This window comes from Lepus europaeus, chromosome 14, assembly GCF_033115175.1.
Source record: "Lepus europaeus isolate LE1 chromosome 14, mLepTim1.pri, whole genome shotgun sequence".
NCBI lineage: Eukaryota > Metazoa > Chordata > Mammalia > Lagomorpha > Leporidae > Lepus > Lepus europaeus.
In genome coordinates this window covers 35,403,019-35,421,429 of record NC_084840.1, presented here as the reverse complement: position 1 = coordinate 35,421,429, position 18,411 = coordinate 35,403,019, and positions in this window count along the sequence as shown.

Here is an 18,411-nt window from a genome sequence, read left to right as displayed (position 1 = left end):
GTCCCTAAAAAGAGCATGGAGAACTCAAAATGTACCTGCCACCATTGCAAAGACTATACATAAGCATGTACAAGCTGATGGAGAAACATCTCTACTCAGGACCCCACTTGTGAAATATGGAACTTAGTTCTGGGTTTCTGTTATTGATGATCGCACCAAAAGGTCTGTGACTCAGCTGTGAACGAGAAGGTTTATTCTTAGCTGAACGCAATCTGTCAGTATACCCATTCTCAATCCAATGTCCTAAAAACCCAGACTCTCAGCCAAATTTTTGCTGATCTCTAAGACTCATAAAGTATTATACTTAACATCTTCATTTTGAATGGGACCCTCACCAAAAGTGACAGATCCTGGATAACTGCAGAGTGGCATGGGAAGGAGTGCCCTGTTACTTTCCAAGATGTGGCCATTGTACTTCTGTTCATCTCTGCCTATGGGAGTCTGTCCCATGGCTTTGGTTACGAGAGCCAATGCTGAGACTCTGGGCCAAGTTCTACTCTGACCTATTGGAAGCACAGATTCTGCTACTTTTGCTGGAAATTGGGGGTATTAATACCATAAATCTCAGTGACTGCTGAGACAGTCTTGTATATTTGGAGCCTCATTGCTAGTTTGTGCTTTGCCATAATGTTGGCCAGTTTTCAAGTTATTTTGGCAGGTGTATTGACTGGTCAGCAGTAACTGGGAAGAAGAATGAGGGAAACAGAAACCAGGCTCTCACTTCCTTCCAGTTCTGTAACCTGAACTATCCCCCCGTGCTACCCATCAGATAGGAGGGCTGAAATGGACCTGGAAGTAACAAATGAGAAAGGACTTAAGATGAGCATACCCCATCCAGAGCTGACCTAAAACTTAATGGGCCATCACATTTCCCCACTTAGTCCTAGTGATTATACACCTCAGACGTTCTGAAGTAATTCCAATGGAAAATAGCCAATTCTGTTGTTCCTAAGAGAATATGTGAACTCAAAAGACCCTGTGTCCTAAAACTGCAGGGCTGGAAATTATTTTCAGAATAGTATCACTCTGCTATGGCCTCAGCAGATCATTTCTACTGCCATTTGTCTTCACCCAAGCTGATATGAGCGACAACACAGAGTCCCAGTTTATACACATTCTGGCCCTCCCTCAGCTGACTACTCTTCTGATATTATTTTCAGAGACTTGGTTTCAGGTGGTGAGTCAACTGCTTATAGGGACTGAATGAAATGAGAATCAAGAGAAGGGTCTCTCAGTCTGTGACTTCATTTGGTCTCACCCAGGGCACCTTCCCAGGGTGAGCACGGCCTGCCTGTGCTGGGCCAGGTCACTGGGCTTCCAGGATGGCATTCTGGACGTGTGAATTGCTCCACGGTCATTCATCCCCTGCTGTTTATGAGATGCCTTGTCTTCAGATACCAGCTGGTGATTATCTCAGATTTGCCCACAGCTAGAATTCTCAAGCACTTGACAGCTCTGTCCCTTCTAAGGCAGCATTTAATCCTTTTGTGTCTGGAATTCACTTTGAATCACAGTGTATGTGTGGGTGTGTCAGACACCTGCCCCTAACTGTGATTTCCCCAGGACTAGATGCTAGCCTACCATTCAGCAATTCAGGAAAGACAGAGAACACAGCTGAATATCTGCTCTGAGTGTTGTGATGTTTGAATTTTCCATTGGGAGCTGACACATGCATAGTGGTAGAAGCTAATTTCTGGCTCTGATTTTGCTGTTTTACTAGTATTTGCTAGATTTCCTGTGAAATATTTTTGAAAGAGAAAAGCAAGCTGTGGGAAATTATAAATAGCATGAAACCATACCTGCAAAATAAACGAAAAAGTATGTATGAATATTTATAGCTATATGGTTATGGCTCTACATCTACATACACAGAAAAATATCAAAGGCCATACACTCATGAGGAGGTAAGCAAAGAAGAGGATGGAGGAGAGAATCACAGAAAAGAAGAAAAAACCAGACTGTATTAAAGTATAAAAATAATGCCTACCACAAAAATTCAAACTATGTTCTCAATCTTTGTTGTTTTTTTTTTTTGACATTTTACATCACTGTGAAATCCATCCAGTACTTCTCTTCACTAGATTATGTATTTGACGATAAGAGTGTGATAGAGCAGAGAGAACCTAGTCTTAGCTCAGCTACCAGCTACGTGGTGCCTGCACAAATCACTTCCCCTTGAATGCCAGCAAGGTCTTGCTGATGCACAGCTCTCACATTTCATCATCTGGAATCTAACACAGGGAGTCGCCAGAGCATCACTACTGACATCAGGAACCAGGTCATTCCTTGATGGGGTTGGGCAGGTGCAGTGCTATATGATGCAGGTGTTCGGCCACCACATCCCTGGCTTCTACTTATTAGACGCCATCAGTACCCCACCCAGTAGAGACTACAAAAATGTCCTCAGACATTTCAAATAGCCCTTAAGAGGCACAATTACCCCAGTGTTAAGCCATGAATCTAATCTAATCTCAATGATTATTCTATCCTTTTCCTGAAATTTGTTTTTCTCGTAACTTAAAAGGATACATCTCAATAGTTCCTTTGAAAACTGACCTCTGAATTATGTCAGTGCCCTTTATGTTGATGAAGTGTGTGCCACCTTATCATTAGTGCGAGAGGGAGATATGAGCTTGTTGTTTTCCTCTCCGTATTGCACAAACACATTATGATGACTCATTCACTGTAGGGACAAGGACCTTCAGCCTTCAGGTGCTCAGGGAATGTTTCTAATAAATCATCATTATCTGAGCTGTTTTGAGCTACTCTAGCATGGCTAAGGAACAATGACTTAGAATTTTTTTTAAATGAGGGCAGTTCCTTTCTATTCATTTGCTTTATTCCTACAGTAATCACACACACGCAGGAACTGTTTCTATTTATTGCACTTCTTCATCTTAGAATTCCAGACTTTTATGAAAGTGATAATCCAGGATAAATGAATATGTCAAGAGCACAAAAACTCGTAGGTTTTGATGATTTAAAGTCATCATTCTGAGTTTGAAGAGCCCAGAGTTCTCTGGAATTCCAAACACCCCAGTTATTACAACCTGAAGAATATTTTTCCCAACATCATACAAGGAGTAATTCTCAGTTATAACTTCTTAAAAGTTTCATTTATTTTGGGACTGGCACTATGGTATAGTGAATAAAGCCACCACCTGCAACACTTGCATCCCAAATGTGTGCCAGTTTGAGTCCTGGCTGCTCCACTTCTGATTTAGCTCCCTTGATAATGGCCTGGGAAAAGCAGCAGAAAATGTACCAACTCTTTGACTCCTGTCAGCCATATGAGAATCCAAAAGAACTCATGGCTTCTGGCTTTGGCCTGACCCAGCCCCGGCCATTGCAGCCTTCTGGGTAGTGAACCAGCAGATGGAATCAATCAATCAATCTCTCTCTCTCCCCCTCCCTCCCTCCCTTTTTTTTTTTTTTTTTTTTTGCAACTCTTTCAATAGTTTTAAATAGTTTTTAATAGTTTTAATAGTTTTAAAAAAAACTATTTATTTGAAAGGCAGAGAGAGGCACAGATAGCAATAGACAGAGACAGAAACTATCTACTGATTCATTTTACAAATGCCTGCAACAGAAAGGACTGGGCCAGTCCAAAACCAGTAGCCAGGAACTCAATCTGGATCTCCATGTGGGTAGCAGGGGCCCAATAACTTGAGCTGCCTCCAAGGGAGTGGATTAGCAGGAAGCCAGAATTGAGAGCAGGTCCAGGACTCAAACCTAGGCACTCCAATATGGGACATAGGCATCCTGAACAGCATCGTACCAGAACTCCAAATGCCTACTCCTCAGTCATAAGTTTCAAGCAGTTTCTTGGAAGATGAGCAGCACAGAGGGCTATAAGAGCTGATGGTGTGGTTTTGTGTGTGTGGCAAAATGTAATGTGAAAAGGTCTGGCTTCATCATAAACTTTAAGGGAGGTTGGGAAGAGGTCACAACCCCTCTAACTCAAGCAACTTGGTGGCTACTGAGATGTTTCTTAGAAGAACTTAACGATTGTGTGAAACTAAATGGCCAAAGTCATTTTGCCACACATTTTCTATGCTTATAACAAACTAAAAATAATCTATTCATTTATTTACTATGAATTTTCTAAATACTACAGACCACGGATGTGCTGGGGATGCAGTGGTGAACAAAATAACCTCCCAGCCCTTGCTGGAGTTGAAGGTCTAGTGGAGTAGAGAAACATTAATGCCACACTGATATGAATCTGTTTACATTCTGAAGCAGAGGATTTGGTGCTGTGAGATCTGTGCTGCTTATGGGATCAGGGAAGGCTTTCCTGGGGGCTGATGCTTCACACGAGAGCTGGAGGAGCACTGGGAGCTAATTCAGTGAGGAAGAGAAGGGAAAGCATTTCAAGATGGAGGCATTGCATGAGCCTAGTTCTGGTGATGCGACTAGGCCACTGTGCCTACAATAGAGAGGGTAAACGAATACAGTGATGTGAGGAAATGTGAGAGTTGGTCAGGGGCCAGCCCTTTCAGTTCAATAAATTTTTCTTAAATTTTCTAAGAAATGAGAAGAAAGTGAAGACTCTAATAAGAGGGAAATCTGAGTGTGAGGTATGGGGAACTCTTCCTATAAGTCTATAACTTTTGTTTTGTAAATTTAAAACTCTTCTGAAATTAAAATTTAAATAAAACTTTTGAGTTAGAAATTGAGATAATCAGTCTGATTTTAAAAAAAAAAAACAGTTGAGAAAAATGTGTTTTGAGATTACTCATCTGAATTTAAACAATGAATGTGGAGGTGTCATAGAGGGTGCTGGCAGGTAATGTAGGGACTCTAACTGGGCCCAGCAGAAGATGACACGGTGCATTAAAGAGGATGTGGTGGGGGTGGTGGTGGTGGAGGTGGAGAAAAAGGAGTAAATTCAAGAGACGTCTGTCAGGTCCTCTCATTTAGAATCTGTGGTAGGTATTGGTATGGGTGAGTGTGGGAGAGGGAGAGAGAGAATATGAAAATGACCCTGGAGAAACTGGAAAAGGGGAAATTCAATTTATTTGGATAGGCTTCAATGTATTCCTTGTTAAAATTATTTATTTGCTTACTTGAGAGGCAGAGAAACAGAGAGAAACAAAGACTCAAAGAAAGTGCTCCCATCTTCTGGTTCTCTTCTGAAATTTCCACAAAAACTGGGGAGCCAAAGTGAGGGATTGAGAATGCAATCCTGGTGTCCCATGTAGATGGCAGGATTCCGGTTACCTGAGTCATCACCACCACCTCTCACAGTTGGCATTACCAGGAAGCTGGCATTGGAACCAGAACTGAGAACTGTATCACATACTCCGATGTGGTATACGGGCTAAAGGGCCACTCCTGTCAGTTTATTCTTAAAGGGAAAATAAGCAGATGGGGAGATAGCCTGTCAATCACAAAAGTAGACTTTTCAAAGTATAGCTCATTTTTCCTAACTGTCCAGAAGAGGTACTTTAAGTGGTAATTGATAGAAAAATTTAAAATCTGACCCATAGTTTTACCTACTACACATTTAAGTGACATAGTGCCATGTCTAAAATCTAAGCTATATATAATGTGTACCCTTAAGGTTCCCTTTTTGTAATCAAATCTGTATACTCCAAAAGGTTGGCTAGGCCAGAATAATCAACAGCTGCATGGACAATACCCAGCAGCTACACAAGGGCTGAGAAAGGGGAATGACCATGATTAATTGATTCCAGGGGCAAGGACTTGAGGTGAGAAACGGTCCTGGTTCCCAAGATGGCACCCAGCAAAGACTCCCCAAGCGAGGAATAAAATGATGGTGAATGTTTAGGAGCGTCCCTGGGTGCCTGGGAGATGTTTGCTTCACTTCTGTGATGTTTCCACAGCTGTCTGGTTGCAGAAAGAGCTGCAGGAAATCTGTCATCATTCTTAAAAACAAACAAGGGTCAGTAATGCCCCATTATTGGCCCAAAGCAGGAAGCACAACAAAGGCCAACATAATACAGTCACACAGAAAGGAACCTGACTTAGGAAAGAGTGGTGGATTTTTCTTAGGCTTGCTAGTCTAAACTGTTTCCAGACCGGTCGTGATTAAAAGGCTAGCTTATTTAATGAACCTCAGCTCCCAACAAATTGCTAAGGCTATCAATAGGAGAAGGAAATCTGTGCATCAAGATGTAATCCTTTTCTTATGTGCCAGGAAGTATTAACCACTGATGACAAAGTAAAACAAAACAAAGATGACTGTTGACATGCCACTTTTAGACACATGCCAGGACCTTGCTGCTCTCCAAAGAGATAGGAAGGCCAGGAGGAGTAATCCATAGCGCAACTGTACTGATTCCTGTGCTGGCTTCTCCACCAACCCACCTTCGTGTCCCCATATAAACCATTAAATTGTGAAAAAAAAAATCATTTTCTAGTGGAAAATGAAAAAGACTAGGTTAAGAGTCTTCTTGTGCTTCTTATCTTTAGCATCAGTAGTCAAAATAACAGACCAACTTTCAAAGGAAGTCAAATTACATATATTTTATGAGGTGCCTGGGACCTCTAGTTATAGTGCTTTCAAAGAAAATAGGCACACCATTTGCCCAGTATAAAATATTACCAGACAGTAACTAACAACATACTATGAATTGTCAACTTTTATTAAAAATAGATACCTAGAGTTATCTAGCGGTTTTCTTCAGAGAAATTAACTTCCATATTCACTAATTCCTTTCTTTACCTTAAGAAACACTTGGTCAAATTGGCAGTAGTCATATAACTATCAATCCCAGTATGCCCTGGATCCATTCACTATAATTACTAACAATCTCCTATGAAGAGGCTTAATCTACCCTAGCCTTAAGCTTTCTGAAACCCAGGCTTCTTGACATATAAGAAAGCCATCTGGCCAGTGCCACGGCTTACTAGGCTAATCCTCTGCCTATGGCGCCAGTACCCCAGGTTCTAGTCCTGGTTGGGGCGCCAGATTCTGTCCCAGTTTCACCTCTTCCTGCTGTGACCCAGGAAGGCAGTGTAGGATGGCCCAGGTGCTTGAGCCCTGCACCTGCATGGGAGACCAGGAGGAAGCTCCTGGCTCCTGGCTTCGGATGGTGCAGCGCCAGCTGTAGCGGCCATTTGGGGGGTGAACCAATGGAAGGAAGACCTTTCTCTCTGTCTCTCTCTCTCACTGTCTAACTCTGCCTGTCAAAAAGAAAAAAAAGAAAGCAAGCCTTCTGCACTAAGGGTGATCGATGAATATAGATCTGATGTCCTAACTCCATTGTGCTAGATGTACTAGAGACCATCATCCTCTGTGAGCACTGAACCGTAGCGTCCCAAACCCAATCTTCCTTCCACCATGTATGCCCTTTTCGGATGACTGTTCAGCCTTGTTTTCTGCATTTCTAGCTCAGTCCTCTCTCTCCAGGCCAGGTAACTAGAGCCATTCTCTCTCCCTACCTCCACCTCTTTCTCCTTTCTTCCTTCCTTCTCTTCCTCATTCCTTCCCCTTTTCTCCATAAATTATCATTGAGTATGGGTGACTCAAATGTGAGTCAAAAGTCCTAGGAAGTTTAAGTTTGTCACAGTTTCTTCTCTGCTTTAGTCTCAATTAGAAGGGTTCTTACTGCTTGGGTAGAATGAAGTTCCTATGGTTGTATCTCACTTCAGTGACTGCAGTTTAGCCAGGCTTAAGTCTGGCTTAAGTCTGATGTAAATACAATGTGTGTAAACCCTAAGCCTGCATAACATCTCTAACCTGTCCCACTTTTCTAAGAGCCTCAGGAGTGAGTAGAGCTGGAAAAGTTATGTAACATTGGCCCAAAACATACAATATTCAGAAAATAATGTCTTCAGTGCTAAAGCATTTTCTAGGGAAAATTTTATTCCTAGACTCTAACAGTATATATTGATCCATAGTCTTTTATCTTCATTTCCAAAATCCATAAATCATTTGGTGGAAAATATTTACTTCAAATCACCAGTGTGATTTATAGTTTTTATGTAGCATACCTAATATAAATATTCATGTACTTTGCTAGATAAATATGAATGTTAGATTGTGTGGTGCACTAGAAGATCCTGTTAGAGATATCATATGATACTTAGAGTTATAGGAATCGCTTTCAATTTAGAAACACACATGATGTCAAGGGTTTTAGAGAAGGAATTGTAGACCTGTATTGCCAAAAAGCTCTTAAAAATAGTAGAATTAAGAAAGATGGAGATTTCATTTTCTTAGGTTACACCAAGGTACAATTCAGTTGCCAGAACTCAAAATGGTTAACCCAATGTCAATTGCAAGAAATTGCCTAGTAAAGTTAATATAGGCATAATGCATTTATCAAATGGGGAGAAAATCTTTATCCTTGTGAATTCAAAAAATTTGTAACAATAGCATCCCTAGTAACCAGGTCTTTATTGAGATCCTTTGGTTCTCATTGCAGACAAATGGCTCCCAAGAGCTGCAAGAGAGAACTGGCCCAAGGGGAAAGTATTTGCTGAAGCCTCAATTTAAATTGTGTTTGCTAATATCTCATTTGTCCAAAGCAAACACTTGGCAAGCTCTAAATAAGTGTGAATAATATCTAGAATATATCAGCAAGTCAAAAATCCCGACACCAAACAAAACAACAACAAAATCCAACCAATCCAATGAAGTAGTGGGAAAAAAAAATCCTCAATAGACACTTACCAAAAGAAGAAATACAAAATGGCCAACAATGCTTAACATCACTAGCCATCAGCAAAAGACAAATCAAAACCATAATTACATATCACTTCACCCCATCAGAATGGCTATTATATAAAAGAGAACAACAAATGTTGGTGAGGATGTGGAGAAAGGGATTGTACACTGTACAATTGTATCAATTGAGGATTGATACACTGTTTTTGAGAATATAAATTTATACAGCTACTATGGAAAATAGTATGGCAATTTCTTAAAAAAACAGAGAGACTTGTGGCTGGCGCCGTGTAGCTGTAGGTTAATCCTCTGCCTGTGGCACTGGCATCCCCTATGGGCACCGGTTCTAGTCCCGGCTGCTCCTCTTCCAATCCAGCTCTCTGCTATGGCCTGGGAGAGCAGTAGAGGATGGCCCAAGTCTTTGGGCCCCTTCACCCACGTGGGAGACCAGGAAGAAGCACCTAGCTCCTGGCTTCGGATCGGCACAGCTCCAGCCATCTCAGCCACTTGGGGAGTGAACCAATGGACGGAAGACATTTCTCTGTTTCTCCCTCTCATTGTCTGTAACTATACCTCTCAAATAAATGAAATCTTTAAAAAAATTAAAAGACTTTACATATGATCCAGCAATCCCACTACTGGGTATATATCCAAAAGATGAACACATTGTGTCAGAGATACCTGTGTCACAGTGTTCACAGCAGCACTGACCACAGTACCCAATATAAAAATCAACCAATTCAGGGCCAGCATTGTGGTGTAGCAGGTAATGCTGCCGCCTGCAGCGCTAGTATCCCAAATGGGCACCAGTTTGGGTCCCAGCTGCTCCACTTCCGGTCCAGCTCTCTGCTATGGCCTGGGAAAGCAGTGGAAGATGGTCCAGGTCCTTTGGCCCCTGCACCCGCGTGGGAGACCTGGAAGAGACTCTGGTTCCTGGCTTCAGATCAGCACAGCTCCATCCATTGTGGCCAATTAGGGAGAGAATCAGTGGATGGAGGACCTCTCTCTCTCTCTCTCTCTCTCTCTCTCTGCCTCTCCTTCTCTCTCTGTGTAACTCTTTCAAGTAAAGAAAATAAATCTTAAAAAAAAGAAGAAAAATCAACTAATGTGTACAGGAATAGATAACGAAACCAGCACATATACACATACATACACACACTGGAATATTATTCAGGTATAAAAAAGAATGGAATTGTATAATTTGCATTAAAATGGTTGCACCTGGAGGCTGGAGGACATGATGTTGGGTGAAATAAATCGGACACAAATTTCACATTCTCCCTTATATTTAGGAAGTAAAGTTAAAAAAAAAAAATCAAGGGGCTTGTAGCATAGCCAGTAAAGCTGCCACCTGTGATGCCAGCATCACATTTGGGTGCCAATCCATGTCCCAGTTGCTCTACTTCCAGTCCAGCTCCCTGCTAATGTACCTGGGAAAAGCAGCAGAAGATGGCCTGAGTGTTTGGGCCCTTACCACCCACATGAGAGACCCCAATGAAGCTCCTGGTTCCTGCCTTCAGCTTGGCCATCATGGCCATTTGGGGAGTGAGTCAGGGGATGCAAGGTTGATATTCTCTCCCTCTCTTTCAGATAAATAATAATATTTTAAAAAATGCAAAAAGAAAAATGCCTGTGTATATGTTCTGCTGCAAATATAGTATTTTTGTCAAACTTTGTTTTTAATATTTGTCAGATTGTTAAGAATCACATACTAGTATAGTTTCAATGCTCTGTGCTTTTTATTAAATTTACTGTATATGAGTGGGGAAAAAAAGAAAGAGTACATTTCAAGGCTTGCGCCTAACAGGGAAAGAAAGCACCTGTGTCCATTTTTTTAATAAATTCTCTCCACATGGAAGGAAACCTCATGAACAGGAAAGAAGTGTTCCCCACTTCCACCCAGTGTCAGGCAACTGGGAAGTGATAGGGACAGAATTTCATCCGATTCTGGAGAGTGTTCTTAACTCCTACACTAACCTGCTTTGCTCCTCATGCTTTATTTCTTTTTTTTTTTTTTTTTTTTTTTTTTTTTTTTTTTTGACATGAAGAGTGGACAGTGAGAGACAGAGAGAAAGGTCTTCCTTTTGCCGTTGGTTCACCCTCCAATGGCCGCTGCGGTAGGCGCGCTGCAGCCGGCGCACCGTGCTGATCCAATGGCAGGAGCCAGGTGCTTCTTCTGGTCTCCCATGGGGTGCAGGGCCCAAGGACTTGGGCCATCCTCCACTGCACTCCCTGGCCACAGCAGAGAGCTGGACTGGAAGAGGGGCAACCGGGACAGAATCTGGCGCCCCAACCGGGACTAGAACCCGGTGTGCCGGCGCTGCAAGGCGGAGGATTAGCCTAGTGAGCCGCGGCGCCGGCCTCCTCATGCTTTCTAACTCCCATATCCTTTCCAGGAAAGAACGGAGTTATCTATGGGCAGCAATGTAAGTTTCAGAGCAAACAGAAGATGACACTGGCTGCCTCATTGTCCTGAGCATCGCAGGGTGGACGGATTCTAAGCACAGGGAAGAAATTGATGACTAGAGAAAGTTCCTTCTTCTCACTGTCTATCATTCATTATCCAAGTATTTAGAAGTAAATATCACAGAGGTACAAATCTCAGGTCTGAAGCAAAAGGATTGAGGCCACAGTCTTAACTACCTCCTTATTGCAGGATGCAATCCCAAGGAAACCCACTTCACAACATTGTTTAAGTAATTCATTTCTCGAGAGCTCAAGAAAGAAGATTTGTTGGAATTTAAGGTTACCTTAATTAAAATAAAAACCAGTTGCATCTAAAAGAAACATACTTTACTTTCAAAGTAAAAGAAATTTCCTAGGCTTTTTAATTGCTTTTTTAAATCTGTCTATCCTATGCCTCTTTAAACGTTGATGGGTAAAATGACTATTGGTCCAAAGCTCCTTGAATTAGCTTAATAATCCCATTAAAGAGTTTTCTTTGGCTATTGAAAGTCATTTATAATGTGATTTCACACCTGTTAATTTTCCATTGATACCAAATAGTTCAAAGCTCAAAATATGGAATTCAGGAAGGAGAAGGCCAGGAGTTTAAGGACAAGATTTAAAAAAGGGGGAGAAGAGGATGTATCTTTGGAAGTGATATGAAAAGTTATGTGGTCTCATTGTCTCTGTTAGAATGTGGACTCAGATAGTGGGACCAAAGGTTTAAATCATATGGCAGCACACTTAGACATGCCCTAATCGTCTTGCAGAATGTCTATATTTTAAGCAGGTGAGGGGAAAAGTGAAACCAAGTCTGCAGAAAGTATACACTAAGAGTAAGAAAGCTGCATATGCCACGAGAAGTAGAAATATTGGTGACAGATGTTCTTGGCTTGTTGGCAAGCCCTTATTCCAGACAGCATCTTCATCATCTCTCTGACACTGCCTCTTCCCCCAGTCATGTGCCAGGCACCATAATGGCTTTTACAAGTGTGCTCACAGAGGGATGCTGTGAAATTGCAGCACCCCTTTCACCCAATCCCCTCACAGCAGCCTTATAAATATCTTCCCTTAATCCAGCCACCCAGCAGGACACAATTCTCTTGAAAAAAAATCTCAGACTATAACAAAGGCTCTAAAAGGAATTTTTAAAAGAAGACTGGATTTTAATCCTATATATGGCTGGATCATCTCAGCTTTTAGGCTTTTAGATATCTCTGCCAACCATTTCTTTAATCAATGTAGCCTTTATGCTATTGTTATTATAGTTGTTCCTATTAGATATTTCATAATCCAATATATTCTTGTTATGTTTTCCTTAAATAATCAGTTATCTTTAAAGTTATATCTTAAATTATATAAAATTTAACATATGCATATGCCTATGCCCATGTGACAGTGTATATTATATATACATATATATGTATGTGTGTGTATATGTGTGTGTATGTATATATATATATATATATACATTCCCTTATTTGGTTTGCATAAGGTAGAAGGATAAATGCTTGTTATTTTGTTCTAGTCAGAAGCAAACATCTCTGGGAAAATGAATTTGGACAACCATTTGGTAGGTATTGGTCACCCAGGAAATGGATTTCAGCTGAACATGCTCTAAAAGATAGGATTTATTGGCTGGCGCCCTGGCTCACTTGGCTAATCCTCCGGTGCCGGCACCCCCGGTTGCTCCTCTTTCAGTCCAGCTCTCTGCTCTGGCCTGGGAGTGCAGTGGAGAATGGCCCAAGTCCTTGGGCCCTGCACCTGCATGGGAGACCAGGAGGAAGCACATGGCTCCTGGCTTCAGATCGGCACAGCACACCAGCTGTAGTGGCCATTTGGGGGGTGAACAAACGGAAGGAAGACCTTTCTGTCTCTCTCTCACTGTCTATAACTCTGTCTAACTCTGCCGCCCCCCCCCCCAAAAAAAAGATAGGATTTATTTTGCTTTTTTCTCCTCGGATCCAATTTTCACAGCCTGATTTACTCATTGCCTTCTTTTGGCTTGTCCCAGAAATCTTATAATACCAATCTCGCCCTTTGGAGCATCCAAAGTCCCCATGGACTCAGGAATTCATGATGCTCTCTAGAACTTTTCAATGCAGTTAATTGAATAAACTAAAGATACAAAAACAGTTATATGAACACCAATATTCTATATTCTCTATACTATGTTATACCAAAATAAGTTCATATATTCAAATTATATTTTCCATTAACTTTGATAAATTAAAGATGCATATTCTAAACCATAAGAAATTACTTAAAGCAGCAATAAGAGTTATGGAACTGAGTAAAAAAATAGATAAAATGGAATTCATGGGAAATGTTCAATTCATAAAAATAAGAGGAAAAAAAGGAAAACATAAAGAATGAATATAAAATAAATAGCAAGATGGTAGCTATAAACCTAACTACATAATTAATCATATTAAGTATAAATGGTCTAATTTTACAGTTAACAGCCAGAGATTGCTAAATTATATTTTAAAAAATAGTACTCGAGGACATGCTTTTGTCTGTCTCTGTCACACACACATACACACACCAGCTAGGACACTTTCCTCAGAAACCTTGGCTTTTGCCTTGACCCTTCAATTTGCAGAGATTCAAAAACTGACTTTTTCAAAGGAGTTCTATTGCTAAATAGAATTCTACCAGCCATGACAATAATCAGTTTTCCCATCTTTAAAGAGAATACAATTGGCACAGATGAGGAAGATAGAGAAGGAAATCTTTATTCTGGAGATTTTTTCTGGAGGTCCACCATGGCACTTAAAGTATGACAGGAGGAACATCTATGCCAGATTCAGAGCATGTTTCAGTTATCAATACAGAAATGGACTGCCCCAAACACACTCCACGAAAACAAGACACATTTATTTGCTTACTTTTCTGTGGATCAACAATTCAGACAAAGCACAGGAGAGCTGGCTGGGACAATTTTGCAGCAATTATGTGGCTGAGATCTAAGCTCTCACAGTCCTCTGGCTTTCTTGGCTCCTCTCCAGGTGGTCCCCCCTTGAGTTTGCTTGGGATTCTTTACAACGTGGTGGTTTCCAGGGAGCTAAACTCATATGCCAGGTAGATTTTTCAGAGATAGAATGTGACACATGCCAGATCACTTTTGGGTCAGAACATCCATTCTGATCCATAGAAAGTCATAATAGGAGGGCAAAGAGACTCCACCTCTTGCAGAATGGGGAATTCTAACTAATAGGGAATATGGAGAAAGATTTTGCTCAGACACCTTCAATTACAAAGGAAGAAATCCCTTTTGGGAACTAGGGGGATACTTTCTTTCCAACTTAAATCTTTATACTTTAGTAGGCTCAATGAACATTTTGCTTTCCCTGACTCCTGGACTGCTGGTAAATATCAACTCACAAGTATTGCAATACGTTATTCTCTGCAGTGTAGGGTTGTCTTTGGTGCTCAGTATCTCAGTATCCCACACTGGATACTGAAAATCTGTTGTGGGCGTGTTTACGTTTTGGCCACTCTTCCCCTGGAAAGTCTCCTCAAGATAGTGGACAGCACCAAGGATTCCACCATTAAAAAATCCACCTAGAGTTCTCATTGTTCTCTTTAAATGTCCAAGCTGTTTCTTCAGGTCTGATAGCTGCCAACCAGGATGAGGAATGGGCGCTCCATAGGCGGGTGTTTTCCCCTGCTTATTGTACTTTACAGGACATAACAAAGGCTCTAGCCAGCTGGTGTGTGGTGTAGGGTAAGATGCTCAGAAATCCTTCTTTTGGCCTATTATGAGATTCTGAGAAAGGAAGCTCAGGCAAGATCAATACATCCTCTGTGTGGACGTCAAATGCCTGGTGACGTTGGTTCTTCAGGGCTGTTTTTAGTGAGGATATTCCAGTCTTATGAACTTGACATGAAGTTGGCTGGGTGCCCTGACAGAATGCAATGTAGGCATAATTTGATCTTCCTGTAATTGTCTATCTAACTTGGCAATCCAGACTGATTTTTTCCTGTGAAGTGAGCCCAGAACGTCACTAGGACAGTGGTTAGGTTAATTAATGAGGCATAATAATGTGCATAATAAAGGCTTATGATCTGAGTTCCCTTCCCGGTTTTTCCTCTCTCCTTCCCACAGAGAGCTGCTGGTCTCACTGGAATCTGCAAGTCACATTTTGTTAAAGAGGCTCTTTTTGTAAACAACAGCAAGGGGAAAATAACTTGAGAACCATCTGTTTGATTGAGTCCTTGACATTTTTTTTCCCATTTCCCCCCATTGCATGTTAAAGGAAGTAAATAGGGAAAAAAATTCTAATTATATTGCTGTTTACTGATTACAGGATAACTTTTATTGTATTTATTTTAAATACCCTTCTGATCCACACCCAAAGCCTTAATCATCTTTTTGCTTCCTACTCCTTCCCTCTTCCTTGTCTTTTTCTTCTTTGTATTTACATTTAAATCTGTTCTCAAGATTATCCAAATCCATGCAGCCCAATGCATGAAGGATACCTATGAAGATAGCCACTTGATTTGATATTAATAGTTAATTTAGAGAAAACATGTTTTCACAGGTGCCAATGACAAGACCAATGGACATAGGACATAAGCTGTATTGTCAAGTCTTAGCAGTTTCACCTGGTATGGCTGAGTTTGGATAAATCATTAAATATTTTTTTCCTAATCCAAAAAAATATGAATTTGATAAGCTCAATTCTACAAGTTGTTAGTATCAACCATGCATGCAGTAAGCTTCTGAGCTAGACCTGGACATGGTAAGAAAAATATCAGCTTTGCCCATCACAGGTAGAGAAAGTGCTCTGTATGTTAGAAAACATAGTCTGAGTCTGAAGTTTTATTGACATTATTACCACAGTCAACCTCTTCATGACCTCAGAGGACATTTGGTTACCCTTTCAGTTGGGGTTGAGAGAACAAATAATATTATAGCAGGCAAAGCTTGCTTTGGCATTTCTATGCTTACATATTGATCAGAGATAAACATTATCTCCATATTAGGATCGCTAATTTATGCTATTTTGCCAAATGAGTACTATTTAGCACTAACTTACGTCAGCTGAAAATTTTCTGTTTCCACAACTCTAAAATTTTTTAAAACAGTGTCATTCTTAATCAAAGTCAAATTTTGTCTCAAATAACTTTTGTTTGGGGAAAAAAAAAAAGCATGAAACACTGTGATGCCTGGCACACAATGCTACATGCTTGTGTTTGACTCATTACTGCCAGGAGTTGGGAAGTCAAACTCTTACTAGAACAAAAGGTTTGGATTGAAAGGGTGCATTCCACATGAGTCACAGATGATGAAATCACAATGCAACTCCTAGTCTGACTAACTTCTTAGAACCTAGGCATATCAGGAAACAACAACATTCATCAAAGGAAAAATTATGTCCTGCTCCTGAACGTCATCAATGAAGTCACTTCCACACGCGTGGATCGTAACACTATTATCTTAGTTGTCCTCTCATTATTTGATTTCAAACTGTGGGGGAGTAAAGTCAAATGTTTATATTGCTTCCCAACAACCTCTTAGAAACACCTTTTGACACATAATACTTTTAAATCAAAGTTAACTGAAAAGAATTTTAAGAATTAGTCATAGAGATATAATTGACAGAGTAGAAAAAGTACAATCAATAAAATATTACTGGAATATTACAAAGTTAGAGATTAGGACCACAGTTCTAACCCAAGGGATAGAGGTACAAACATCCTAACAAACACAGGGCCTATCTTCTAAGAATTTACAATGCTAGACACCAGCAATCTGCATAAAGATGTGAACGGTCCTGAGATTAAGACAACAAACATGGCTGAAATAACTAGGACAAAAGTCAGTAATGATGTGTAAAGAAAGCAAGACGAGACAAAGAAAATAAAGGAATAAGGAAGGAAGGGAAGGAAGTCATAAGAGTAAATAGAGTTGGAATTGTGAATGTTTAAGGGAATTTCATAAGGAATTAGGGATACATCAACTTCCAATTATTGAAAATTGTTTTGCAAATGACATTTGAGGTAGGATTTAATCAGTCTTCCTTTTCTTTCATGGTGTTGGTCTCACAAAATTAGGTAAAGCCATCCTGTTGGAAGCATGTTCTGTTTACCATCCAGTAAGTGCTAAACACAAACTAATCAAAACACAACGCAATGAAGGCTCAATGCCATGTAAATGGCTAGCCGGAGTGATCAAGGAATGCTTTTAATAGAAGTTGTATTTGATGTATGCCTGGGAGCCATTTTTCTGGGATTGTTTCCTTTTTCTACTCTCAAATTTTGGTCTTGTTTGAGTAACTTCTATAACCAAAGTCTTATCCATACTTCCTTGCAAGAACTCAGTGTGTGACCTTGCTAGAGAGTCCTATACTGTCTGCTTCTCATTCACAGAATCTATTTCACAACATGCCCAGATGCCTTACTATCTTCTGAATTAGAGCCACATCCCTGCTTCATATAACCACACATTTTGTCTTCTTGCCACTTTCATGCCCTGGCTCCAAATAAGCTCAGCCTTTTCTTATATCTATCCTCGCCATACTCACGCCATTGTGTTCTCCTTGCTTAATGGATCCACTCTGTTTCCCAAAGGATCCATACTGGATGGGCTGGCCTCGCCTGTGTCCTAATAACCAGGGATGAAGGTGGATCCTTATCAAATGAACCTATGTGTTCATTCTGTAATCAGTTACTTACTGATTCTTCACTATGCATTGGGATTTCAGCTAACAAGTAAGGTTCTTTCCTTTATAGAGATCATATGAGTGAAAAACATAATAAAAAAGTAAGTTCTTAATAAATGAAATAAATTTAAAATGTTACAACACAAAAAACTGTTATGAATAAATGACAACTAATAAGAATCTCTATCAATTGAATATTGTCATTGTGCACTGTCCAAAACACTTTATATGGATTATGTCATTTAATCTTCAGAACCTTATGAAATAGAAACAATGATCCTCATTTTACAGGTGAGGAAACGAAAGTTCAAGCCAGTTAAGAAAATTCTCCCAAGCTCTCACACCTGCTCACTGTGGCGATTAGTAGCTAAGAGCAGGCAGTCTTACTATAGAACATATCTCCCTGACCAACCAGATGAAGAAGCATTAGATGTGAGATGACACATTGGAACTGCCTCACTGACCTCAGTGAATTACGGCAGACAACACAGATGCTCTGGGCTTTTACAGTGTCAATCAGTGCCTGTCTTAGCAACTGTACCCTCAAGGTAATTTCAAAAGTTATGAACACTGAGGTCCTTCTCTTCTACTAATTTACTCAAACCATTTTTTTCAGGTGAGGTTAAATCTAAACCTGGCAAATCTCAAGATCTCAGT